This window comes from Bos indicus x Bos taurus, chromosome 18, assembly GCF_003369695.1.
Source record: "Bos indicus x Bos taurus breed Angus x Brahman F1 hybrid chromosome 18, Bos_hybrid_MaternalHap_v2.0, whole genome shotgun sequence".
Lineage (NCBI taxonomy): Eukaryota > Metazoa > Chordata > Mammalia > Artiodactyla > Bovidae > Bos > Bos indicus x Bos taurus.
The window spans coordinates 51,340,865-51,368,420 of record NC_040093.1 but is presented as its reverse complement, the minus strand read 5'-3'; the positions used below and the strand labels follow the sequence as shown (position 1 = coordinate 51,368,420).

The 27,556-nt window shown below is 48.3% G+C and overlaps 1 protein-coding gene across 1 annotated transcript in view; it reads right to left on the bottom strand.

Annotated features, from left to right (window-relative positions):
• ANKRD11 (ankyrin repeat domain 11) overlaps positions 1-11,365 on the bottom strand; it is a 119,545-nt gene extending 108,180 nt beyond the window's left edge. Inside the window, 1 exon segment of the mRNA XM_027513785.1 lies at positions 11,077-11,365. The gene's annotated coding sequence lies outside the window, so the exon portion shown is untranslated.
• Between the last annotated feature and the right edge of the window lie 16,191 nt (positions 11,366-27,556).

Here is a 27,556-nt window from a genome sequence, read left to right as displayed (position 1 = left end):
AATAGTTTTCTTTTAAAATTAAACCAAATTATTAACATAAATTTGCTAACATCTAGAATTAACTTGACTTTTACATTTTACATCCCCAAAGAGTAGTTTTCATTACTTAATCAGTCTGTAACATTTGCAAAATAGGCCCCTAGGGATGAAACCAGCCAGCACCACCTCGCCCACACAGCACAGGGAGCCTTTGGGCAAAGAATCTGACGTGCTCTCCCTACAAGGGCCAGGACAGCCTTTTCTCCCCTCTGATGCAGGGACAATACCCAGAGAATCTACTCACTAGACAACATCAACTATTAACAATGAGGGCTTACTTCTCTGAACTACAGGCTAGGTTTCCAAGTCAAAATGGAAATTCATTTAATCCAAGGGGGAAAAGTCTCGTGAGCAAAGTCTCATCTGTGTGACTCAGCTCTAAATCTTATAGGTGACTAGCTGTATTTTCAGCAGTAAAGCTACAGTTTAGGGAATGTAGCCACTAACGACAGTCATCTACATGAGAAGTTTAGAAGGTACCTTAGCTTTCGGTAAGGACATGGGTCCTAGCCAGCTCTCAGGTCACTGCCCTGTAAACACCCAGACGCCAGGCAGGAAATAAACTCGTCAACATTAATCTGTTTGCTACAAATCTCTTCGCCTCCTTTAGAGCCCCACAACCCACTTCCAGCCTCCACCGAGAAGACAGAAGCTGCCATTTCCAAGCTCGCGAAGCTTGGCCCCTTAGTACAGACACCTGGCACCCCTGCAGCTGGTATCTGCTGCTAGGAGGACTTCAGCCTGCAAGTAGCTCAGTAAGAACAGAGTCTATGGACGGGGCTGGGGGGAGCACAGACTGCTTCCTTAGCTTAAAACCAACAACCCAAACATGGACTTCAGCCCCACTTGCAAACACTTGGAAACCAAGTAGCCTTTGCCTGTTTAGGAGCTTTTATAAATGAGGTTTAACAAATACCAACTTACAGGTGTCAGTAGAGCAAGTCACTAGCATGGTGTGCAGCTGCAGTGACACCAAGGCTGCAGTAGCTTCTGTGGCCTCGAGTCTCCAAGGACATTTACATCTTAAAATCACAGAATATTCCTTTCCTGTCTGCATTTTTGTTTTTTTTCAAGTTATTTTTACAGAACCCTCTTCGCTGAAAGCCCAACCCTCAAAAGCAGCCCTGGATAAACAAAGAAATAGTGCCAAGCCTGCCTCAGGGAGGGCGAGAAAAGGCCAGAGGGCACCAGCCGCCTGAGCCCCTGCCCACCCCGGCCCCACTTCTGTGCTGCTGCGCAGCCATCATCACTGCAGTTAGTTCAGAAGCAATGATGAAGACAAGCTCTCTCCCTCCAGGGAGCAGCAGCTGTCAGCCGGCAGAGGTGAGATGTTCTACTGTCATGGAGGGGTGGTGACATGGGGACCTGGCAGAGCAGGGAGAGCGTGAGTGAGAATGAACACAAAGCCAAGCACCTCGCAGCTGAGCAGCCCCAAACGTCCACTTCTGCATCTGTGATGAGACTGTGAGCAATTCAGGGCCCTGCCAGAAACAGTACAGCCTACAGAGACCATCCCCCGCTGAAGGCCAGCAGCCAGACGCCCTGAGTGTCACTGCTGCCCCGCCCACGGTCAGACCAAAGGACGAAGTCCTTGTGACACGGCACATGACCAGCGTGCTGTGACAGAGCAGGACAGAAGCTCTGTTCTGATGGCGTGAAGCCAACCAACCGCGCCTACTCTCACGCAAGCAGGCCCCCACGCAGCCTCAAAGCACACGAGCTCCAAGCAGAACACTGAGGCTCTCCTGCCAGGTGCCACTCCTTTCGCAGCCGAGAGCCTTTTAACATTGATCTTCTGGGCAAACACTGGCTAAGCATCTAATCCTATGTGCATAACATGTGCGCAGAACTATGAGAGACACAAAGCAGACAGCATCCAAGAGAAGCCTAAGATAGGGCGGTCTTTCTCCTCTGGATACATCCACCACCTCCACCGCAGGCTGCTTCTCCAGCTCCTACTACTCAGAGCTACTCTGAGGACCCAGAGCTACTCTGCTGGGCCTGCAGTTGAATGTATGGGACAAAAGAGGTGTTTGAGCCAATCGCAGGCTCCTGGGGAGTGGCCCACTCCTCCCTGCAGTGGGGCAAGCACCAGAGACGGGGCACCTGGGTCTGTCACAGCTCCACAGGCAGGGCACCTTCCATAAAACTGGTCATCCCTCTCAATCGACCCTCAAGTATGTACAACAACACTTGTCAGGAAACACCATCCTGCCCACACAGCCCACTTTCAAGATTCCCTGGACGCTCTGAGGACCGCTTTATGATGGGAGGCCCTCCCTGTCCCCTGAGTGGCCTCTGGCCAGGATCCAGCAAACATATTTCATTCCTCGGTCACTTTCCCAGGACAGCATCTCTGCCATGTATGTGAACTCAGGCATCATTCCTACAGCAAAATCTCAACCCTGTCATCTATCTCTTTCTGGTCGTCATCATATACTTTTCCCCATAAAATGGTGTTCCCACTTTCCCTAACAGTGTCTCTTCCACTGAGACCTTTTTAAACCTGATATTCATCCCAAAGCAAAGGACAACAGGGGGACAAGAACAGCCAGAACATGAGGCAGGGCCTCTCATGAGCAGTGGCCACCTGGCCACTCTCCCTCCGCCCGAGCCCTAGATGCTGCCTTCTCCCGGCCCCAGATCCAGGCGCCGGGCGCTCGCTGCCAAGCCTTCCTGCCCACCATGCACTGGCGTTCCTCTAGCCTCTCTGACACCACCCACTCCATGTGTGGTCTCCGCCTCCCCATCCCCATCAGCAGGGCCCTCATCCCCAGAACACACACTCAGACCGCGCTCTGCTTTCCTGGCTTCGGCTGCTACCGGCTCCTGCATGGGCTCCAGGCCGTCCTCACGTTACCACCCGTCCTGCCTGCCTTTGTCCAGAGGCTTCTGACTCTGCTGCTGCCCCTGCTCTGCGCACCAGAGCGCCTCCTCCAGCACACCTCCCAGAGCTCGCAGTGCCCTGGCCCCCACGGGCAGCTCCGGCCCCACATCCTCCTTCCTCTCCCTGCATCCACCATGCAGTCCTGCACACAGTGAGCAGCCAATGAACATCTGACTACATCAGTGGAACGTGGGGAAAGCTGTCTATCCAGTCTCAGAGGCCCCTCCCTAAGACGTGTACTCACCCCAGTTCCCAACTATCCTCCCAATACACAGCAGGCCACATTCAGAAAAACCAGAAGTCAGCTACACAACTGCCGATACACAGTGGCTTTACACAGTGCCAAATGGGTGAATGGTTACGACGACAGAAAAAACAAAGACGGTACTCTTCACAACTGCCAAGGTCATGAAAAACAAGGAAAGCCTGGAAAACTGTTACAGACAGGAGGAGACTAAGAAGACATGCAACTAAATGCCATGTGGGATCCTGGAGAAGGAAAAGGACATTAGTGGGAAGTGAGTGAAATCTAAATGCATCAGGGGTTGAATTAACAGCATAACGTATCAATGCTAATTTCTCAGCTTTGCCAACCTTAACATTGCTATGTAAGATATTAATAATAGAGGACCTGAATAAAGAATATAATGCAACTGTCTATTATTTTTGCAACTTTTCTGTATATCTAAAATTATTCCAAAAAAGAAAGTTTATTTAAAACAAAACCTTGAGACTTCCCAACAGTCCAGTGGTTAAGACCACGCTTTCACTGCAAGGGGGCACACATTCCCTGGTCAGGAAACTAAAATACTGCATGCCAAGTGATGCAGCCAAAAAAATAAGATGACATTTAATTTTTTAAATGAAATTAAAATTTTTAAATAAAATTTTAAAATAAAACAGTGTGCACATACAAAATGTGCATTTCACCATACCCTGTCAATGCCAAACTACACTAGCTGATGGATGATACTGCGTCCTCCAGGAATCAAGAGAGCTCTGACGAACCGAGGCCGAGTGCCAGCGCCTACTGCACACTGACCTGACCCAACTTCACCTGTAAGGACAGCATCTAAGGACGCCGAGCCTAGTGCGGTCAGCAGAGTAACTCCCCCAGAGAGGTCCACATCCTGATCCCTGGCACCTCTAGACATCTCAGGCTAGTAATCAGCAGACAGGGGACTGACTACCATGGATGATTCTGGTGAGCCCAACATAATCACAGGGGTCTTTAAAAGTCGAAGACGGAGGCAGAAGAGAGTCAAAGGAGGACGTGACTTTGGAATAAGGTCAGAGAGATGCAAGGTTGCCAGCTTTAAAGACGGAGGAAGGGTCCATGTGAAGAGCCTCCAAAAGATGAAGAGGCAAGGAAATTAAGTCTCCCTGGAACTGGCAGAAGGAACCAGCCCTGGTCATTTGTTACACAGTCACAGAAAATAAGCAGTGACAGCATTGAAACGGAAAACTCACAAGCCCTTCTCCAAACCCTTAGACCATGTTTCCCCACCCTGCACAGCCGCCTGAGTCAGCCCCCACCCCTCCACCTCCCTTCCGGGTCCCACCTCCCTCCACCCAACAGACTTGGAGGCTTAGAAGAAAAACATCAAGGAAAAGGAGGTGTGATGGGTTAAATTCTAAGAGATTTTTCTCCCCAACTTTTTAAAATTTCACTATGCCATTAAATAACTTTTTTTTAAAGATTAGTTACTGCTTAAACATAATCTTTAAAAAGTCAGTCATCTGATGAGAACCCAGATTCAGCAGAATCAGATCTAATCACTTTACCAAAGAAAAACAAAGTTCACATGTACCTCATTAAGGTCACAGCTGCTGAAATCACTCAGGATATGAGTGAAAGCACATGTTACTTTTCTAAGTTTCATACTAAATGATAAGACACTTCAAAGATCACCTTTCCCAAGTATTAGGGAAAAAATCTCCCCATAAGAAAACATTCTGAGTTTAAGCATATTTCATATATTAACCTCTAAACTCAAAAACTTCAAATTCTAGATGGACTCTTTTAAAGATAATGGAAATATCTATGTAGGCAAGCTAAAATTAAATATATTAGGAGCCAATCATACAACTCTGGCAAACAAAGAATTCACAAAGTCTAGAAATTCCTTGAAAACATAATCACCTTGAGGGCTACAATTTCCAACCCCTAAGGCTGGCCGTTCTCCTCTGTAAGCATCCAAAAGGATAGGATTTCTTTTAAAATGTTCTGCACATCCTTTAATTAGTCAGGCGTTTTAGTAATTTTTTTTTTTTAGTTAATTCCTTCAAGAGCGGTGTCTTGGGGTTTTGTTGAGTTTTTATTTTTACTTCCTGTTTTACAGGATGTAAAACCACATTTAGAAACACACTAGCAAGGCTTAATTTCTTAAGAGTAATAAGGTTCTCCACTGCATTTTTCATGCTCTCTGTTTTAGGTAAGTTTACACAATATAGCCATAATATCTTCAAGTCTACTTTTTCACCCTGAATTAAATGAAAGTTTTACTTTGCTGGATATGAATGAAGTAAAAAGAAAAAACAAAAACACTGTAACTTTAGCCCAAACCTTATGAACCAAGCACCTTCCCGCAATGTCCTCATTATTTAGAAATGTTCATTATTCCAGCACATTCACATTCTGGGTCTGAAGACGACCACTGGAAGGGGAAGAGGACAGGACACTCTCTACTGACGAGCTGAGGACAATCTACTTGCTGCATTTTAGATGAAAAATAATCTCTGATATCAGAAAGTTATTAGGCATTTACAAATTAAATTTCAATCCCAGCCCTTCTTAAAGGTCACCTTTTTTAGTTGAACAAGTGGCTGGAGAAGGAAGGATTTTATGAATTTTAGTTAACCTTGACCAAAAAAACACTTCTTTTTCAATCTAAGTGATCAAAAATGTTTTTAGTTAAGAAAAGGCCAATGTTATGTCATGATGAGGTGCACACTGGTTTTTTTACAAGTGGAAAAAGAACACCTACAGATTTTCAGGATAATAACTAATTCACTGCACAGATGCCAAGGGCAGGACTGGACATGCGGGTCTCGCCCAGCCAGCAGGCACTCTGTAACTCAGACAGCACTGCTCACCTCGATCCTGGCTGGGGTGGGCTTCCCGGAAGCCGTACCCCTGCAACAGGACTTTCAGTCATTTCAGCCCTTGAAATATCTGAGCTATATTAATAAGCCAGACTTCTTGTATTTTTACACCGAAAACCCCCTTAACTGTTTATTCAAAGGATCATAGTTGGAACGGATCGTTTTCTCAAGTTCTAGAATGATGTCTTTAGTTTCAAAAACAACCAATCCCCCTCACCTAAAATGTTAAAACCACACAAACCTAAACCTACTGTTATCTAAACCAAGAACTCAAGTCTTTATCACCCAAATTATGTCCACAATTCGGGTTTTCAATAACAACCTTTTCCCAAGTACATAACAGGTTCATTTTTTAAACTTTAGAAAACATAAACCACACACAACCCTATTTTCGTGAATTTCTCCCCAAAGAGATTTTTTTTTTCCATTAAAATACCAAAACTGAGCAGGGGGATAAGGGATAACATAAAGGGGGCTGCCTCCATTCTGGAGAATGTATATTGCTTTGGCCTTTTTTATTACAACTGCTCAGGAAGTTAAAAACTAAATCAAAGAACGCTAAACCTTTCAAGGGACTCCACTATGACACTAACCCACTGTTGACACGACACACGACCAGCACCAGCAGCAAAGTACACCTGGCCAGCCTGACTGTGGCCCCAACACAGCAGTCCTACCAAAACTCCTTTCACAGAGAACATTCTTCTTCTTCCACAAAGAGAACCCACCTTCAATTACGGACATTTTCTTTTGTCTCTTGTTTTGTGCCAACTGTAAAAGCCATGCTCCAACCATCCTCTAAACTGTAAAGGTAAACTTGTAATGATAACAAATGGGAAAACAGCTAAAATGTACATAGCATAATTTCTAGTCAGTCAAATAAATGTTCATAATCCTAAGTTTATCCTTTCAAAATTACTCAAATACTTCCATACACAGTCTTTGAACAGTTCAACAAATACTTCTTGAGGCAATTCTATGACCATGGTCCTTCCTAGCCTGCAACTCTGATAACAAAGAGACCATGCCTACCTTTATTAAGCTTACAGCCCTGCTATCACGGGGCACATACAAACCAATCACATCTGATCAACTGTCAAGTTCTACATGGCTATTACAAGGTGGGTATTACATAGAGAAGACTCCATGAGGAAGCATATTTAACTAAGACCCAAAGGCTGAGCAGGAGTTATCTTAGAGGTTTTGGGGTGGGGGCAAGTAGGGAAGACTTGCAAAGGAGACAATAATGGATACTCAGCAAGACCCTAGTCCAGGCAGAGGGTCATCTAGGAAATGAAAGGCCAATGGAGCCAAAGCATCAGGAGTTGAAAAGACCTGAGTGAAGTGGGGGGGTGGGGGGGGGGGGTCACACAATCAGGGTTAGACTGATTAATAACCATCTGGGACACTTTTCTTAAAAATGCTTGTAGTTCTAGCATATACATAAAACACTAAATAAATAAAACACTATTGTGGTAAAAAATCAGCCTGCCAATGCAGGAGACATGTCACCCCTGGTCCAGAGAGATCCCAAGAGCCAAGGAGCAACTAAGCCCCTGCACCACAACTACTGAGCCCACACGCCGCAACTACTGAAGCCTGGGCACCTAAAGTCAGGGCCCCACAACAAGAGAAGCCAATGCAATGGAAAGTGCTTGAACTGCAACTGGAGAAAAAGTCCACATAGCAATGAAGACCCAGCACAGTCATATATTAAAAAAAAAAACCTATTTGGTCCAAAGGTGAATTTGAAGAAAATTTTAAATGTGGAGAGGGAAGAATGGGAGTTAAGAAAAGCACAGAAGAATGCTAACAAAAACATGTATTTATGTACACAGCTGAGCCTGACTCTGGCTTAAAAGATATCAAGAATTACATCCACCAAACAACAACAACAAAACCACTTGGAATAGAAACATCTCTATCAGAATTAACAAAGTAGATGTTAAAGTGGATCCTTCCCTAAGCCTTTTTAAAAAGGCTTTCTAACTGCCTGCATTCCAGGTGCCGGGGATTGACCTCTTTTTTTTCTGTATAGCTTTAAGATAAAACTGGAAAAGTTGAACTGCAAAGAAATTCCATTTGAAATTCAAATTAAGAGAACACATATGAAAACATTTCAAGACAGTTTAACTTTCAGTTATTTGTGTTCACTTATTTTTTGCGTTAGGTTTACCAACTGGCCGAGCTCGATCCCCACAGAGCACTGACTGAATAACAATAGTGAACTGACCTGGTGCGCGGTCAGACGAGCAGTGCAGCTTCAGTCTCACCTATTAACTCGCGAGTATCTTGCTATTAAAGGAAGTTCATCCATTACACTTTCATTTGAGACATGAAGGGACTTACACAGGATAATGGACAGATCAAAACACTTATTTTGGCAACAAATGACGATTATGCCCTGAACCGGCATTTACTGACACTCTCTAATTATGTTATTTAATTGATGATGGGCTCAGTGCCACCCTATGCAAAGTAACTCCTCTCTCATACTGGATGAAATGGAACCTTACTATGTCAAATGTACTTAAAAACTCAAGGATCACAAAGCATCTTGACAAATACTCTTCAATACAAATACCATAGTTTCTTTAAGTCTATGTGTAGAAAGTTCTACTTGCCACTGTATCAACACTGTAATTAGAGCTGAGATGACAGCCACTGGTCCCAAGCAGCCCATCTGGTTTGGAGAGATGAAAGGCCTGCTGTGCGGTGTGATTATCACGGCCAGGCCCGCAGCACACCCAGAGAAAAACATCCAAGAGTGGCAACCCAGCAGCACAACTGCAAAGGAGGAATTCACGATTACGTGACACCTTTAAAAACAAACTTCTGGTAAATCCTGTTATGCACATTTTCCCACAATTAAAAAAAAAAAAAACAACTTAGAAGAAAAAGACCTTTTCCAAGTTCTAAATCTGGGGCAAATTTGGCACTATCTTTGGGCAGCTTTTTAACTAACTCAGGAGGCACGCACAAAGAACAGAGGAATATGTCACAGCAACTTGGTCTTTGTTTCCTCTGTCCAGAGAGCCAGCCTATCAAAGGCGAGCCTGCTCCTGAGCGTGACACCACAGAGGGCGGACAACAGCTGAATGGAGGGCGGGGGACCAAGGGTCACAATCTAGGTTGAGCAAGATGTGTTCCCTTTTTCTTCTCCAACGACAGTTTCAAAGTAATACCAGAGTACTTGTGCAATCATCCTCAAAAGACACAAACAGAACTCAGGTCCTCCAGGATGGCAACACTGAGGAAGAGCAATCAAGGTCCTCCAGAGAGCAAATGCAGTCTCAGGGTCTCTGATTTAGAACTATCCAAGTTATGCCATTGACTGGGTCTGCAGGAACCAAAAATAGTAACTGTTTCAATGGCACTTTTTCCACAAGCAGAATCATCTTACATCTTTTGGCTAAGAGCATTTCATCACCACCCCCCACCACCACCAAAGGATCAGAAGTCTTAAGTTTTGCAATTCAACAACTGCATACACTCTCACTCCTCAGTGGAGAAGGAATGTGAAGGATATTGCGCAAGTCACTTCAGAAGACCCTCTCACCATAAGAAAGTCTGAAATTTGACTATGGAGAAATTCTTGCAAAGGAATATAAAGCTTCTCAAAGCCTACAGAAACCATGAAACCTAAGCCTGTTGCATCTGAACTGCTAGAAAGAAAATGGTTCTGAGAGCACGGAGCCCTCTTAGGCCAGCTTAATCTTCCAAAAGCCTCTTCCAAAACTCTTCGGAAGTTGGGATAGGAAACACAACAGAAGCAGAAAAGCTTGACAGGACACCAGGAAAAGAGCAGCCCCCAAGAAAAATTAAGACTCCCCGCAAAACGCCAGCGATACAAGACTCAACACAATCCCTCTTTGAGAGGGGACTGAAACCATGTGGCAGGGCCAACCTTACATACACACTCACACATACACACTCACACATACACATACACACACACACACTCACAGCTACCGCCCTGCCAGGGGATGATGAAATGAGGAACGGAAATTAACATTTCAGGCAACGTCTCACATTGTTCCTTGAGGCCAAGGGCTGCTGCTGGTGCAGCCGCCGCCGCCGCTTCCCTCCCACCCGCCCCCAGTCCCGCCTACCCTCCCCCCGAAACACCCCCGCGCCGCTGCCCCGCATTCCTGCCCCTCCGCGGGCCCACGCGCCTCCCGCGGCCCCAGCGCCCCCTCTCCCTCCAGGGCCCCGGCTCTCCCGCCCCCTCCGGCTTGGAGCCCGAAGCCGCCTGCTCCCATTTCAAAACAGCGATAATAATAGGGACGCTGGGAATAACAACTACAGCCCACACCGCAAATGCGCCCCTCCCGCGGGTAAGAGGTCGGCGCCCCGCTCTCCAGGTGCCCAGGGCCCTCCGCAGCTCTGGGCCGGCCTTTCAAGGTTGCCTGGTCCCCCAGGCCCGCCTGGAACGCCCAACGGCCCCCCATCTGCCCCTCGCGCTGCCCCGAGACCCCCAGGTCCCCAGGCCCAGCCGAAGCGCCCCGTCGGTCCCTCGGGCTTCGCAAGCTCACCCAGAGCCCACCCTCAGCCGCCTACGGCCCCCCCTCAGGCCTGCCCCGAACCCCTGTCTGCTCCTCAGAACCCCTGAAGACCCCCGTCGGCCCCTGCCCGCCCACAGTCCATCCTCTACCCCTCAAGGCTGCCCAGGACTCCTGTAGCCGCCCCCCACCAAGGCTCCAGGCCCGCCAAGAGCCCCTCGTCGGCCCTCTGGGCCCTCCAGGCCCACCCCGAGACCACCCTAGCCCTCGCCTGCCCCTCAGGTCAGCATGGAGCGCCTCGTCGGCCCCCGACCCCCAAGTCCGCCCGAAGACCACCGTCGACCCGCCGGCTGCCCCCCACAGGCCCACCTGAATCCCCGCACAAGTCCGCCCGGAGACCCAGAGCGCCGTCACCACTGCCCCGGACACCCTGGACCCCAGGCCCGCAGGAGCCCGCCGCTCTGCTCCGCCCGGTGCGCAAGGCCTGCAGGCCGCGAGGCCGCCCCACGCCCGTCCCGATCCCTGCGCGGCCGCGGCTCTCACCGGCTCCGGCTCCGACTCCGGCTCTGGCCCGCGGCTCAGCGGCGGCGCGCGGGCGAGGCCATGCAGCCCCGGCCCGTCACCGGCCCGCGGCCCGAGCGGGAAGGCGGCGCGGGCTCCGAGCGCCGGAGAGGCGGGCGCAGACGAGCCCGCCCTCGGGCGGCGCCGCGGCAGTCTGGCTCTCACTGAGGGGGCGTCGGGCCGCGCGCTCGGCGGCGCCTCCCCGCTTGGGGCCCTCGCTCCATCGCGCTCCGGCTCGGGCGGCCTCTGGCTCCGGGACCCGGCGGCGGCTGCGGCGGCGCCGGCAGCATGAGACGTTCCCTCCCATTGGCCCGCCGTATCCGCCACCACCATTGGTCCGCCGAGTTCGGGCACAGGGCTGCTTACGTCACGGCGTCGGAGAGGAAGTGCGCATGGGACCAAGGGAGACGGCGAGATTGACAGTTTGTAGGACGGGCTGGGGCGGGACCAGAAGGACGTCCGGGGTTGGATTGGACAAGGTCGTGCGTCCAGGCGCAAGAGTCTCCGAGGTAGCGAGAAGCTGGATTGGCTACGTGTTTCGCAAAGGGGGCGGGTCTTTTGGCCTCGAACATGACGATTGGCCTTTCCAAGTGCCGGAAGCGGCGAAGGGAACGGTCGGGAGCGGATCTGGGCGGAAGGCGGTAGAAGGCGCGGTGTCGCGGAACGCACACTGGTAGGGAGGCGCGCCCGCGAGTTCAGGGCCGGGTAGGGGCAGTTGGTGCTCTGTCAGCTCACATCCAGACCATTCTGCTCTGGTTGCACCTGCCGCTCGCACAGGGACGCTTGACCACCGTCCACCGACCGAGTCGCCTCTCACATCTGCTTTTTTAAAGGGAACGGAGATCCTTCCAGCCGCGCGGCGGGGCCGAAGAGAAAAACACTGACTTCAACCAAATACGGAATTAAAATTAGGAAATATGAATAAGGAGGCAGTTTGCCTAGAAGTAATCTGAGAACATACTAAAGCAAAAACAAAGTGAAGTTCCACAGAAGCAGAAGCTATGGATAAAAATATACAGTAGCGAAAAGAAGTGCAGAGAAAAGGAAAGAATGAAACCTTTGAACATATTAATTCACAAATGTTTACTGAGTGTCTTTTACCAGCCAGGCACTAAATCAGGCACTGGAAACGAACTGGAACAGCAACTCTATCTACCAGCATGTGGTTTCTCACCATGGAGGGAAGACACACCTTCGTTGAATACAAGTACCTAATTACAGGCTGTGATAAGTGCTTTGAAAGAAAAGTATAGGGAGTTATGAAGGAATACTGAGTGAAAATCAGGTCTAGTCTGAGCAGTGGCTTGACACTTAAGGTGCTGCCAGAAGGCTGAAGAGGAAGTAGGAGTAAGACGTGGTGGAGAATATCCAGTAAGGTGGCTTCTAGCCACATGTGACAAGCACTAGAAATGTGGCAAGTCCAGGTTGACATGTGCTGTGAATATAAAATATCGGGTTTCGAAGGTGTGGTGTGAAGAAAAGAATGTAAAATGTAAAAAAGTAAATCTTTGTATTTTTTACATGTGTGTGTGCTTAGTCACTCCCCCTTTGCAACCCTATGGACTGTAGCCCACCAGGCTCCTCAATCCATGGGATTCTGCAGGCAAGAATACTGCGATGAGTTGCCATGCCATGCGCTGCTCCAAAGGATCTTCCCAACCTAGGGATAGAACCCACATCTCCTGCATTCCAGGCAGATTCTTTGAACAACCAGGGAAGTCCTACTACATGTGAAAATGATAGTGTTTGGGACAATTGCATTAAAATATAGTGTTAAAATTAATGAAATCTTCTTTTTTCTTTTTAATTGTAGCCACTTAGGAATTTTAAATGACATCTCCTGGCTGCATTCCGCTTCTGTTGGACCGCCCTGGGCAAAGGGGCGGCCTAACCCATCTCCTTTAGATAGAGAGAGGCCTGGTGGCTCAAGGGACAGCACTCATTTATTCAAAGCACACTGAGGGCTTTTGAGTGCCTACTATGTGCCTGGAACAATTCTAAAAGTGAAAAAATGAATGTTAGTCCCTCAGTTGTGTCCAACTCTTTGTGACCCCATGGACTATATAGCCCACCAGGGTCCTCTGTCCATGGGATTCTCCAGGCAAGAATAATGGAGTGGGTTGCCTTGCCCTTCTCCAAGAGATCTTCCCGACACAGGGATTAAACCTGTGTTTGCCTTCATTGCAGATAGGTTCTTTACCTTATGAGCCACGAGGGAAGACCAGCACAATTCTAAGGCCTGTGTTAAATATGGGGTAGTGAGGGGCTCAGATTAGATCACCTTTGAGCTGAATCACAAAGGAAGCAAGGCATGTGGATTGGGGAAGAGCACCCCAGGACTCACAGGAAGGAGCCTCAGCAACCACAGAGCAAAGATGGAGCAAATGAGATGAGGCAAGTGGCTGGTAAGAGTCTCGATTCAGAGTTGAAATTTCACTCTGAATGAACACTAAACCACAGAGAGTCTCAGGAAGGTGAGAGGCCCCACTGTTGAAAGGGTCACTCTGGAGATGATGGAAGCATGGAGGAGGTGGCAGTGATGTCCAGACTGGTGAGACAGTGGCATCTGGAGTGTGTTTTGAAGATAGAGTAGGCATGATTTTGTGAGCTGTGAGAGAAAGAGGCAGGTCTGGGATGCAGTCAACATTGGCTAGAAAGAAGGGGAGGAATAGGTCTGGGTCACAAAACTGGGAATTTAATTTTATACAGTTAAGTCTGAGATGCTTGGGCCTCCTCATGGAATACTAGGGGGACAGCAGCAGACCCCTGGAGGCCTCCAGGCACAGGGCTGGATCTCAGCCTGCAAGTAGCACCTGCAGTGAAGGGTCAGAGGCAGCAACTGCCAAAACAGTGCGAACTTGACAGAGGGCTAGCAGGAAAGCTGTCGCAATAGTTCCAGAGAAAAGACATGGGAGGAGTGATGGGGACCTAGAGAAGGTGGACAGTGGCAGGGTGGTGGGACAGGGGTCAGGAGCCAACCGCCTGCTGGGCTAGGGAGTTGGAAGGGGCCTGCCAGAGCCAGCATTGCCACATCTTCTAGTTTTTTATTGGAAAATAAATTTTGATTGGACGTTTCAAGAAGAGGGCATTTCAATAAGAGTTCAACAATTTGTCAAACATTGTGCAGCCAAGCAAACAGATCTACAAATTCCTGACCTTGATCCCTAAAGGGCAGTTCTCCAGCCCTTGCCTGTGAAGTCTGCTTTCCTTCAGCAGTTGCCTGGGCTCACCTCAAGGTTCTGGCCCAGAAGCTCTGGGAGAAGCCCAGAGCATCCCCAAGCCCAGTCAGGAAGGCCTGGCCCCAGCAGCATCTGTGGTTGGCCATCTGGCATACTGCTGTCTGAGTATATGCACCAGAGCCCATACCTCCCTGTCCACCCCCCAACCCAAAGCTTCTAGGTTCACCTTGCAAACACTTATTCAGGCCTTTGTTTGCCAGGAACTGACCTGGGAACTGTGTACTGAGCCACGAACAAAACCAGGTTCCTGCCAAAGGCACTCATGTTCCAGTGTGTCTGTGTCTCTGGAACCCAGTGGAGCTCATAGTTGACCAGACACAAGCCAGTCCATGGCTCCCCCAGTGATGCCGGGAGCCCTCCCAGAGAAGAAATGATGCGTCCTACCTGGCTCTTCCCTGAGTGAAGGCACCAATCACCTTTCCACACTCACCAGCCACCCACACCCCGTGCCATGTGTGGCCTGGGAGACTGGCGGGCTGCTGTGCCCAGTGGAACTCCTCCCTCCATTGCAGAGTGGTCAGAGCAGGCCCACAGCCTGGCCCGTCCCTTCTTCTTTTTCCCTGGGGCCCTGTGTTAAGAACTGGCATCTGGGTTTGGGCCCAACTGGCCCAGCCTCAGCCCTGTGCTCGACCCCAGCTTGCTAGCATTCTCAGCATTAGAATCTGGAACCCAGGTTCATTTCACAGTAAATTATTACACGTTTCACTTTCCAGTTACCATAGCTCTGTGTTGCTCAGTTGTGTCCAACCATGGGATTTTCCAGGCAAGTGTACTGGAGTGGGTTGCCACTTCGTTCTCCGAGCTTTGTGTTGTATTGTCCCCCAGACCTCAAGAGGAGGAGGAACTGTGGCAGAAAGCAGGATTCAGATATTCCTGTGGCCCCTGAACTTGGGGCCATCAGAACACCCCCCAATGTTTAAAACTCTCCACCCAATACTTTTCCTGTAGTCCTACAAGTTTTGATGTCAAGAGTCAAAATATGATGATGTAATTTTTTCTTTAATCAATTCATCACAAATGCAACTAGAAGCCTGAGAGTAAAAATAAGTCTTCCTAAGACATTCCCTAATCACACTGTCCTACACTTGCACAATGAATTTCCGCCTGCAGAAGGCGAGGGCCTTGTTCAGTTGGGAGATGGACACATGCTCATTCAGCAAATGATTGGATGCCGGATATGTGTGCTGGACAACATTACAGCCTCAAAAACACACACACACACACAAAAATGTGTTGACACTTTCACAGTCAGATAGTCAGGATTTGACACACCATCTTGTGATAATGTAACTGGAGAAGGGTGTGCCAGAAGCTTTCTCAGGCAGCCACATTCAGTCAGTGGCATGATACCCACCTGCAGCCCCCTCCTTGGACTTCTGAGAAAGCCACAGACATCTCTGTGCTCCTCGCCATCCATAGAAAGCTGCCCCTGGGGACACAACTGAGCTCTGCTGCTGACAGTGGTTGGGACAGCAGTCCTCTGGCTGGTGCCAGTTATTCAACTAACTACGATGCTTTTTTTCCAGAGTGGTAAATTCAGACCGTTTTACTAATGCTGAATTCAGTAAAGACTTTATACGAAAACAAATTCCCCAAATTGTTCCTTGGTACTTAGCTGGAGAGGGGTCCAAAGGAGCAATGTTTTTTAATGGTCTTTTTTTTTTTTTTTCAATTGAAGTATAATTTATAATGTTTTGTTAGTTTCAAATGTACAGCAAAGTTATTCAAATATACATATATATGCATGTTCTTTTTCAGATTCTTTTCCATTATAAGTTATTACAAGGTATTTTATACAGTAGTGTGTATATGTTAATCCCAAACTCCTAATTTGTCTCACCCTCCCCCCAAACCCTTTGGTAACCATAAGTCTGTTTCTCTATGTCTGTGAGTCTATTTCTGTTTTATAAATAAGTTCATTTCTGTCATATTTTACATTCCACATGTAAGTGGTATCATATATTTTTCTGTCTCTGACTTCACTTCATGAGATAGTCTCTAGGTCCATCCAAAGAATAATCTCGAATCCAAGTTCCCTTCTTAAATGTATGATGCTCATAGATGTGTTTGGTGGAAAATAATTCTAGTTACATCAGAATTGCCATGTTTGACTTAGACCACTAGCTTGCAAGTGAGGTTCCAGAGAGTCCTGGGGGAGGTGCACAAGACCCTCTGTGGGTGTTGGCAAAGTTCAGCTCTCTTCCTGATGGTACCATAGGTTGTGTCTCTGTTTCGCTCTCCTCCTGAGCACACGTCCATGACGCAGGACAACCATGTTCCTCTGACACTGACTAGTGTACTTTCTTGGATTTCTCAGTTCTGATAAGAATATGGTAAATATCTGTAGACACAACCCATGTAAACAAAAACTCTTCGGATGTGCTTCCCCAGTGGTCCAGTGGTTAAGAATCCACCTGCCAATGCCGGGGACGCAGGTTCGATCCCTGGTCTGGGGAGACTCCACATGCCTCACAGCAACTAAGCCTGTGTGCCACAACTACTGAAGCCCTCTTGCCTAGAGTGTGTGCTCTGCAACAAGAGGAGCCACTGCAATGAGAAGCCCATGCAACGCAACTAGAGATTAGACTCTACTCAACACAACTAGAGAAAGCCCTTGTGCAGCCACAAAGACCCAGCATGGTGAAAAATAAAAATAAAGTATTGAGCTATTCCATAGAATCTACAAGGGCTTCCTAGGTGGCTCAGTGGGTAAAGAATCCTCCTGCCAATGCAGGAGACTTGGGTTTGATCCCTGGGTTGGGAAGATCCCTGGAGAAGGAAATGGCAACCCACTCCAGTATTCTTGCCTGGGAAATCCTAAGGGCAGAGGAACCTGATGGGCTGCAGTTCAGGGGGTTGCAAGAGTTGGACATGACTAAGTGATAAACAGCAACATAGAATCTACATATTTAAGGGCTTGCTGCTGCTGCTGCTAAGTCGCTTCAGTCGTGTCTGACTCTGTGCGACCCCATAGACGGCAGCCCACCAGGCTCCCCCGTCCCTGGGATTCTCCAGGCAAGAACACTGGAGTGGGTTGCCATTTCCTTCTCCAATGCATGAAAGTGAAAGGTGAAAGTGAAGTCACTCAGTCGTGTCCGACTCTTAGCGACCCCATGGACTGCAGCCTACCAGGCTCCTCCATCCATGGGATTTTCCAGGCAAGAGTACTGGAGTGGGGTGCCATTGCCTTCTCCATTTAAGGGCTTAGCTGGAGCCAAAGGTGATGCAGCTGTGAGCATACCAGACCTTCACCGACCAAGCACTAATCATGCCAAGGTCAAGTCCCAAAGGTCACAGAGACATTTTAAAATAGTGCCTGTGAAAGTTGCTCGGTCGTGTCCAACTCTGCAACAGTCCATGGACTTCTCTAGGCCAGAATACTGGAGTGGGAGGCCTTTCCCTTCTCTAGGGGATCTTGTCAACCCAGGGATTAAACCGGGTGTTTCCTGCATTGCAGGCGGATTCCTTACCAGCTGAGCCATCAGGGAAGCCCCAAAGTAGTGCATGATGTGCAAACAATACGTAAACAGTAAGATTGTGACTGCGGACCCTAGAGTGGGCTTGTGCTCAGTGTTTTGCAGACCAGTCTCCACACATCCTCTCCCGCAGCAGTCATCAGGAAGGGCACGGGTTCTGGGACCAGTCTGCGTGGGTTCAGACCCCAAAACCGCCCCTACTAACTGTGATCCAGAGCAGCGGATTCACTCAGGGTCTTGGTTCCCCACCTACAGTGGGGGATGTGAGCACCTACCCAGTGTGCCCAACACAGCAGAAACCTGTTGACTGTGACTGCAAACCTAAGGGAATGCCCACATTAGACCTGTGGGTGTCCTTCTGTATCTGATTTCCGGAGGTCCCCTGCCATCTTGCTCCAGTTCTGAATGCCCGTGGGAGCAAGCCCGGGGCACGCACAGGCCTCTGTGACAACAGATGTTCCGTAGCCTGGGGACTGAGGCTGGGCTGCAAGGGTGAGTGTTCTGGAAGAAGGAGCTGAGGGGTCACCGGACAGGGTGGGTGCACAGCGAGGAAGGAGAGAGAGCCAGCCCTGGGGGTTGCGGAAGATGCTGGGGGCAGTGTGTAAAGGTGGGGCTGGGCTGGTCCTCAGCATCTCCTGAGCTTGCACATGGCTCCGGGGCTGCCCCTTCTCACTCACACACCTGCTGACAGATTTGCTGTGGGGGATGTGCCCTGACCAGGCCAGCTCTTGCCCTGAGAACTGGCCCTGCACCTGCTTCCACGAAGTCCTGGGTGGGGTTCCAAGCCTGCACCTACTCCCATGCCACAGTCATCTGATGCCAGCAACAGAGTAGGCGCTCAGTGTTGTAGGACTTAGTAGTTTGTCATTGCAACCCAGCTTTACTGTACAACTTTCAAACGTATCCAGAAACTAAAAGGACAGGTGTCACAGGAGTTAATGTAGAAACACTCTGGCTGGCCTGCACTTCAGTGTCCAGGGCTGTGATCCGTTTTGTGCCCTCAGGGTCCAGCCAGGCCAGGTGCTCCCCATCCACCCTCACAAGGGCTTCAGTTTTTCCCTCTGCCATAGACAGATTATAAACACAGTCTATGGGATTTGCTTTATTTTGTTTATTATGTTTACAAAGCTGTAATCTCGTATAGGATCACCTTAAGACCCAAGTTCCAAATAAACTGTCAAAGGAAATAAAACATAAAGCAGCAGGGTGGCGATGGCAAAGCCTAAACTGCATACTGCGATCTGAGAGTCTATGAAACCCAAGCACCCTCTGGTCTCCAAGTAATCTCCAAATTAACCTGATCAACTTTCCACTACCCCCAACCAGGGCTGGCTGTGAATTCCAAAGACACAGGACCCCGTGGCAGAAGCTGCTGGGAGATGCTGGCGCCCACCGCCTGTGCCCTGTGTTTTTTCCCCAACAATCCAGGGGGAGGGGGACTTAAGTGAGCATGGTTCAAATTCTCTGTGGAAGCAGCCACCTCTTCCTCTGTCAAACCAATGACAGAGAAAAGGAGACAGTGTCCCATTCCCCTTAGACCTGGGCCTCTGCCCCCGCAGCCTGTTCTGGAGGGAGGCCTGCCTGGGACTTACTGAGACTTCCCTGGGGCTGCGGGGCAAGCCCAGTGGCCCGCCACTGGAGTAAAGTGGAAGCTCCCCAGGTTTCCACTGCCCCCAGGAGACCAGCCCCTCTCACCCCACCTCCCCTTCCCCCATACAGGGTCTTCCTGTCCTCCCGTTCCCCACGGCATTCTGTCTAGAGTCTGTTCTCCAGGAAACAGTCCAAGTCATGCTTCTAAAACACACCAACTGGTCCTAGGCTCAGAATCCTTCAGTCCCTCCAACATAGAGGCAGGGTCCTGAGTAAGGCACATTCTACCACAATTTTTAAAATGTTCCCTTCTGTGTGCCCTTCTCTGTGTTTTGTCTGTCTCCAGGGAAAGCACTTTCCATGTGCTTTGTGGGCTCAGTTTACTGTTGTTTCTCCCTGGTCAGAAGAGGGGGAGCCACAGAGGCCAGGCATCACTTTGTTCGTGGCTGTGTCCTCCACACCCAGAACACAGCCATGCAGTGGACATCTGTCAAAGGCAATTCCAGTTTGTCCCACAAAAATCTCCTTTGCCCCCCAGTTCCTTCCTTCCCTGTTTCAAGGGCCTCTCACCAATCCCTCCAAAACTTGTCACAGAAGCGCCAGCCTCCTTCCCCATCTCCCCATCAGCTATGCTCTGGGTCCCTTCTCCATGCCCTGCCTTGTTTGTCCTTTCTCCTTCTATTCTGCATTACAGCACATCGAGAATGGGCCAGCCATCTCTGAGTTTGAGGGAATAGGGCAGGAGGCTGGAGGAAGGCAGGCTGTCCTTAGTGGACTGGAGGAGAGCACTTGTCTGTCACTGTCTTTCCCCATTATGCCTGGGGCTGTCTGCCTTGGGTACAATCTCAAAAATGACAGGATGATCTCTGTTCATTTACATGGCAAACCATTCTATATCACAGTAATCCAAGTCTATGCCCCAACCACTAATGCCAAAGAAGCTGAAGTTGAACGGTTCTATAAAGACCTAAAAGACCTTCTAGAACTAACACCCAGAAAAGATGTCCTTTTCATCACAGGGGGCTGGAATGCAAAAGTAGGAAGTCAAGAGATACCTGGAGTAGCAGGAAAATTTGGCCTTGGAGTACAAAATCAAGTAGGGCAAAGGCTAACAGAGTTTTGCCAAGAGAACGCACTGGTCATAGCAAACACTCTCTTCCAACAACACAAGAGAAGACTCTACACATGGACATCACCAGATTGTCAACACTGAAATCAGATTTATCATATTCTTTGCAGCCAAAGATGGAGAAGTTCTATACAGTCAGCAAAAAAAAAGACTGGGAGCTGACTGTGGCTCAGATCATGAACTCATCATTATTATTCAGACTTAACTTGAAGTACATAGGGAAAACCACTGGACCATTCAGATATGACCTAAATCAAATCCCTTATGATTATACAGTGGAAGTGACGGATAGATCTAAGGGATTGGATCTGATAGAGTGCTGGAAGAACCGTGGACAGAGGTTTGTAACATTGTACAGGAGGCGATAATTAAAACCATTCTCAAGAAGAAGAAATGTAAAAAGGCAAAATGGTTGTCTGAGGAGGCCTTACAAATAGCTGAAAAAAGAAGAGAAGCGAAAGGCAAAGGAGAAAAGGAAAGATATATCCATGTGAATGCAGAGTTCCAAAGAATAGCAAGGAGAGATAAGAAAGCCTTCCTCAGTGATCAATGCAAAGAAATAGAGAAAAACAATAGAATGGGAAAGACTAGAGATCCCTTCAAGAAAATTAGAGATACCAAGGGAACATTTCATGCAAAGATGGGCTCAATAAAGGACAGAAACGGTATGGACATAACAGAAGTATAAAATATCAAGAAGAGGTGGCAAGACTACACTGCAGAACTATATAAAAAAGACCTCAATGACCCAGATAACCATGATGCTGTGATTACTTATATAGATCCAGATATCCTGGAGTGCAAAGTCAAGTGGACTTTAGGAGGCATCACTGCAAACAAAGCTAATGGAGGTGATGGAATTCCAGTTGAGCTATTTTAAATCCTAAAAGATGATGCTGTGAAAGTGCTGCACTCAATATACCAGCATATTTGGAAAACTCAGCAATGGCCACAGGACTGGAAAAGGTCAGTTTTCATTGCAATCGCAAAGAAAGGCAATGCCAAATAATGTTCAAACTACCACATAATTGCACTCATCTCACACGCTAGCAAAGTAGTGCTCAAAATTCTCCAAGCTAGGCTTCAACAGTTCGTGAACCGAGAACTCCCACATGTTCAAGCTGGATTTAGAAAAGGCAGAGGAACCAGAGATTAAATTGCCAACATCCGTTGGATCATAGAAAAAGCAAGAGAATTTCAGAAAAACGTCTGCTTCATTGATTACACTAAAGCCTTTGACTGTGTGGATCACAACAAACTGGAAAATTCTTCAAGAGACGGGAACACCAGACCTCCTTACCTGTCTCCTAAGAAATCTGTATGCAAGTCAAGAAGCAACAATTAGAGCTGGACATGGAACAGTGGACTAGTTCCAAATTGGGAAAGAAGTATGTCAAGGCTGTATATTGTCACCCTGCTTATTTAACTTATGTTCAGAGTACATCGTGTGAAATGCTGGGCGGGGATGAAGCACAAGTTGGAATCAAGATTGCCGGGAGAAATATCAATAACCTCAGATATGCAGATGACACCACCCTTATAGCAGAAAGTGAAGAAGAACTGAAGAGCCTCTTATGAAAGTGAAAGAGGAGGGTGAAAAAGTTGGTTTAAAACTCAACATTCAAAAAACCAAGATCATGGAATCCAGTCCCATCACTTCATGGCAAAGAGATGGGGAAACAATGGAAACGGTGACAGACTTTATTTTCTTGGGCTCCAAAATCACTGCAGATGGTGACTGCAGCTATGAAATTAAAAGACACTTGCTCCTTGGAAGAAAAACTATGATCAACCTAGACAGCATTTTAAAAAGCAAAGAGATTAATTTGCCAACAAAGGTCCATTGAGTCAAAGCTATGGTTTTTCCAGTAGTCATGAATGGATGTGAGAGTTAGACTATAAAGAAAGTTAAGTGCTGAAGAATTGATACTTTTGAACTGTGGTGTTGGAGAAGACTCTTGAGAGTCCCTTGGACTGCAAGGACATCCAACCAGTCATTCCTAAAGGAAATCAGTCCTGAATATTCACTGGAAGGACTGAAGCTGAAGCTCCAATACTTGGGCCACCTAATGCAAAGAACTGACTCATTGGAAAAGACCCTGATGCTGGGCAAGACTGAAGGCAGGAGAAGAAGGGAAAGACAGAGGATGAGATGGTTAGATGGTACCACTGACTCAATGGACGTGAGTTGGAGCAAGTTCTGATGGTGTGGCAAAGAGTTGGACGCAGCTGAGTGACTGAACTGAACTGTCCACCTTCAGCATGGTTTGTGGAACACCTACAGAGGCAAGCCCACTACTGATGTGTTGAAAAGTCATAATGGCCACAGACCTCTGGGATCCAGAACCAGGCAAGGAACACTCTGTCTTAGTACAGAAGGGCTAGAGGCCTAGGACCATCCTCCTTCAGGGTGATAGTGTGCTCTGTGCAGGGGATGAATCAGAGGGGTGAAATGGAACTGCTGCTGCTGCTGCTAAGTCACTTCAGTCGTGTCCAACTCTGTGTGACCCCATAGACGGCAGCCCACCAGGCTCCCCCGTCCCTGGGATTCTCCAGGCAAGAACACTGGAGTGAGTTGCCATTTCCTTCTCCAATGCATGGAAGTGAAAAGTGAAAGTGAAGTTGCTCAGTCATGTCTGACTCTTAGCGACCCCATGGACTGCAGCCTACCAGGCTCCTCCATCCATGGGATTTTCCAGGCAAGAGTACTGGAGTGGGGTGCCACTGCCTTCTCTTAGCTGGGTGTTATGAGCACACAATCTGATCAGTGGCTATAGGATCCTAGAGCAATCTGTTGGCTACAGGGCATGTCCAACAGGAGCTCCTGGGAGACCAAACCCAGAGCAGCAAAGCCTTCTGTCTTCCCTTGTCTTATCATCTCCTTAACAAGTAACCCATGGGACCAGAGGGATATCAAGCCAGTGACTTTCAAGATACAGGCTATAAACTGCACTTCTAAACAAGGTCCCTCTCTCCTGGCAACTGGACACAGACAGTGCTTTGCAATGGCGCCGGGGCACAGAGGTGAACCTCACTTGTCTGGCTGTGTCTCCCCAGTGGCTAAAGGACTGGACAGACAAACTCCAACTTGGACAGATGGAAAATCCACTGCAAACTCACACTGTAGAAAAAGGGTTGGCTTGTAACAAGGGAATGCCCACTCCAACCACAGCCGGGAGAGTGCTGGCAGCCCTGTCAACATACACGTCTCCTCCATGACCCAAAGGCAAGGGCTGCTCCTCATCTTCACATACAAGTCCTGGGACTTGCCCGTGGTTAGAACTCAGTACTCTCACTGCTAGGGCACCGGTTCAGTCCCTGATCAGGGAACTAAGATCCCACAAGCCATGTGTCTCAGCCAAAAAAAAGGTTACAAGTCCTAAGGAAGGACGTGGGGAATGTCCATGAACTAACCAGTGTGGTGACTAGTGTGACAAAGGGCTAGGGCCACCAGTGGGGGCAGTGAGGAACCCAGTGGTCAGGCTTTGCAAGCAGATATGAACAGCAGGCATCTCCAGTCATTACTGCGGGCAGCAGCCTCCAAGCTGGCCCTCAGTGACCGTTGCTCCCTGGACTTCACACCCTTGGGTTGACCAGGCCACATGGCACCATGTCACCTGAAAAGCCCGTGGAGAGTCACATGGTGAGCAGCTTCCACCGGCCGGCCAGGAGCCAGGCAAGGGCATCCCCTTGGCAGCTTGGCAAGTTTCAAACGACTGCTTCTCTGGGTGTGATGTGCACTGCGTCTTGGTGAGACGCCTGAGCCAGAGCCAGCCAAACACTCAGGAGTGGTGAGGCCTTGAATACTGGTTGCTCTAACTTGCTGAGTTTAGAGTAACCTGTTACATAGCAATAGGTAGCTAATACAATCAACAGAGCAAGTGGTTACTTTAATGAATTTGGCATGTGCTGTTGACCTGAGAGGTAACGCAGACCTGCCCTTTCCAGGCCCTCCTACATACACATACTGAGAACCACTGAGGGACACATAGCTACCTAGTCATGTGCAAACTCCTGGACAGGTTTTCTGCTGGTAATAATGGAGTCTTCCCCTTTCTTGCAATAAATATTTATTTGGCTGCTCCAGGTCTTACTTGCAGTGGCACGCAGATTGTTTGATCTTTGTTGTGACATGTGGAATCCTTTTTTTTTTTGTAGTTGCATCATGCAGAATCTTTAGTTGCAGATGCCAACTTCTAGTTTCATCAGGATCTAGGATCTTGGATCGAACCCAGGCCCTCTGCATGGGAAGAATGGAGTCTTAGCCACTGGACCACCAGGGAAGTCCCAAGGACTTTTCCCCTTTCAAGAACAAATCGAACATTACAAAATCTTGTTGTACATGTGATATATAAAACCCAATAATGAGCCTTACGAAAAAGAATTGTTTCCTAAGAAGATGTTCAGAACCAAAATTTACCAAAATTCAGAGAGATGACAATTTTATTCAAACATTCCACAGGGAAGTCTATTTTGTAAATGACACCCTAACATTGGCCAAAAACTCAGGTGCAGGCCAGGTCATTCAAAGCAGCAAGACAGCCTCAGCCAGAAGCTTGCCACTGTGGGCACAGGTACAGCCATGAGCTTGTGTGACAACCTACGGGCTCCAAGGTCAGGCCAAGTGTGGAGTCACTAGGCCTTTTTCTAAACATTTTGATTGAAATGTAATTGATTTATAATGTATTAGTTGCAAGTGTAGAGCAAACTGATTCAGCTATACATACATAGATATATGCATTCTTTTTCAGATTCTTTTCCATTATAAGTTATTATAAGATACTGAGCAGAGATCCCTGTGCTATACAGTAGATCCCTGTCAGACCTGTGATTTTTTTAAAAAAAGTTTAGCACTTTGCTTCAGTTGCTGCCAAGCTGCCTAAATTGGGAAGAAGCAAATAATTATTTGCTCTGATATTAATAACGAAGTTAGATATTAATGCCAAAAAATGGCCCCAAAGATCAACTTCTGTCCCCAGACTGCAAAACTATTATCTCTATTTTACAGACAAGGCAACAGAGTGACACCCTGAGAGCTTGCCTGAAGCCCCCAGGAATCCAGCAAGCACGGAGAGGTGGAGTGCCCTGCCTGCTCCCTTGCCCTTCCTGCCACCACCACTCCCCAACCCCCCACCTCCCACCCCCAGCCAGGCCCTGCTTTGTGTGAGGTGTCTGGGAGGTGATACAGCAACCTCAACATGCCCTGGTCAGAACCAGCTCACCATGAGATCACCTCTCACACAATTAAGGGGAGCAGAGCCCAAAGGTCCTGATGTGTACAGGGTTCAGAGGGCTGAGGAAGTCGAAATGAGTAAACAGAAGTCACAAGGTACAGAAAGAACAGAGAGCAGGTGAAGAACAGGAAGGGCTCAGGAAAATGATCAGGAGTTGGGCCTGTGAGGACCCAGATCAGCTGAGGCCACCCCCACCCCCACCTCTTCCGGAGTCCAGGCCACAGGGCATCTGAGTCCTCTAACTAAACACCCGTCCCCAAGGCCACTGCAGAGGTGGGACTGAGCAGGACAGGGTTCAGAGTCAAGGTCCACCTCCTACCTGAGGCTGGGTCACAGCCAGCTCTCAAAGCACAGTTGTTCAGTAAATGTGTTTAGACGAGTGAATTAATATTTCCCAGCAATTCATTTCCCATGACAACCTGGATGCTTTCACTTCTGTTGCATTTTATCTTTACAACAAACTTGAGGGACACCCAATATCAGCCTGGCTCTGCAGATAATTTTACCTCCATTTTACTAATGAGAAAATTGAGGTGCAGAAGGGCAAAAGCCAGCACACTTTCTCCAGAGCTCAACTCCTGCAGTCACCCTGCACTGCTTTCAGATGAATCTCCTAAAAAGAGCTTAGATTCCAATAACGCTTTTTATTTCAAGCAATGTTAATGAGACTGCATCTTACACTATCCCCAAACACGTTCAAATTTGTTAGAGGCTCTGAGTCACACATTCTCTGGTCGGGGCGAGGAGGGAACCGGGGGAGGGTGGGGCTGGGTCACTTCCTGTCAGGGCGGCATTGCATAAGCTTCAATAGGGTGCAAGGGTGCAAGAAACCACTCTCGGAAGCCTGGTCATGATCATGGTCACGCGACTGATCTAGGGGGAGTGGACGGCAGAATGTGGGCGGGACATTTAACCAGAGAAAGAAAAACAGTGAAGGAGAAAACCAGGGAGGATGGATGGACTGTGAAAAGAGAAAGTGAGAAAGGCAAGCAGTCCAGATGTGCGGGTCAGGGGCAGTCCCTCTCCACACACAAGAACCTGGCTGCTGGAGCCGAGGACCAATAATCAAGACTCTGCATTTAAAACAATGTTCCTAAATCTTCTGAGCTTCAGGACTTTTACATTATACATGTTACTGCTGTAACATACAAAGCCATAGGGCGGAGAGCACAGGCCCTGAAACGAAGTCAGACCAGCTCTGAAACTCTGTGCATCAGTTCTTAGCTGTGACCTCGGAGAAATTACTTTAAAGTGTCCTGAGTCTGTTTCCTTATCTGTAAAACAGATGTAAAAGTATCTACGTCTCACATTTGTGAGGATTAAAAGTATGCCTGCTACAGAGCCAAGCCCTAGCTAGCACTCAGTAAGAATGGTTATTGCCTAATGACCTTAGGAATTTGGGGAATACAGAAAAACACAGAAACAAACTTAAAGTCACCATACAGTCAGCAGTCTCAGGGCTAAGCACTCCAGCACCAGACCGCAGGGAGCCTGGGGTCCGAAATCCCGGGATAAAACCACAGACTCCCCCCCTTCTCCCAGAGATGGAGTGGACTACAGTCTCCTAGGCCATGATCCAGAGCTAGGCATGACTTCTAGAGAGAGTCGGCCTGTCTTCAGGAGAAAAGAATAGTGGAGGAGACGGTTACCTCTTCAAAATTAAGCATCTGTAGGACAAGACTGCCGGCTGCTCGCGCCCGGGAGCTGGCTCAGCTACCCTGAAGTCCCTGCTCTTATCCTAAGCCCTTTCCTTTTCCTCTCCGTACACAGGGCCCTTGGGGAACCAGCCGGGCA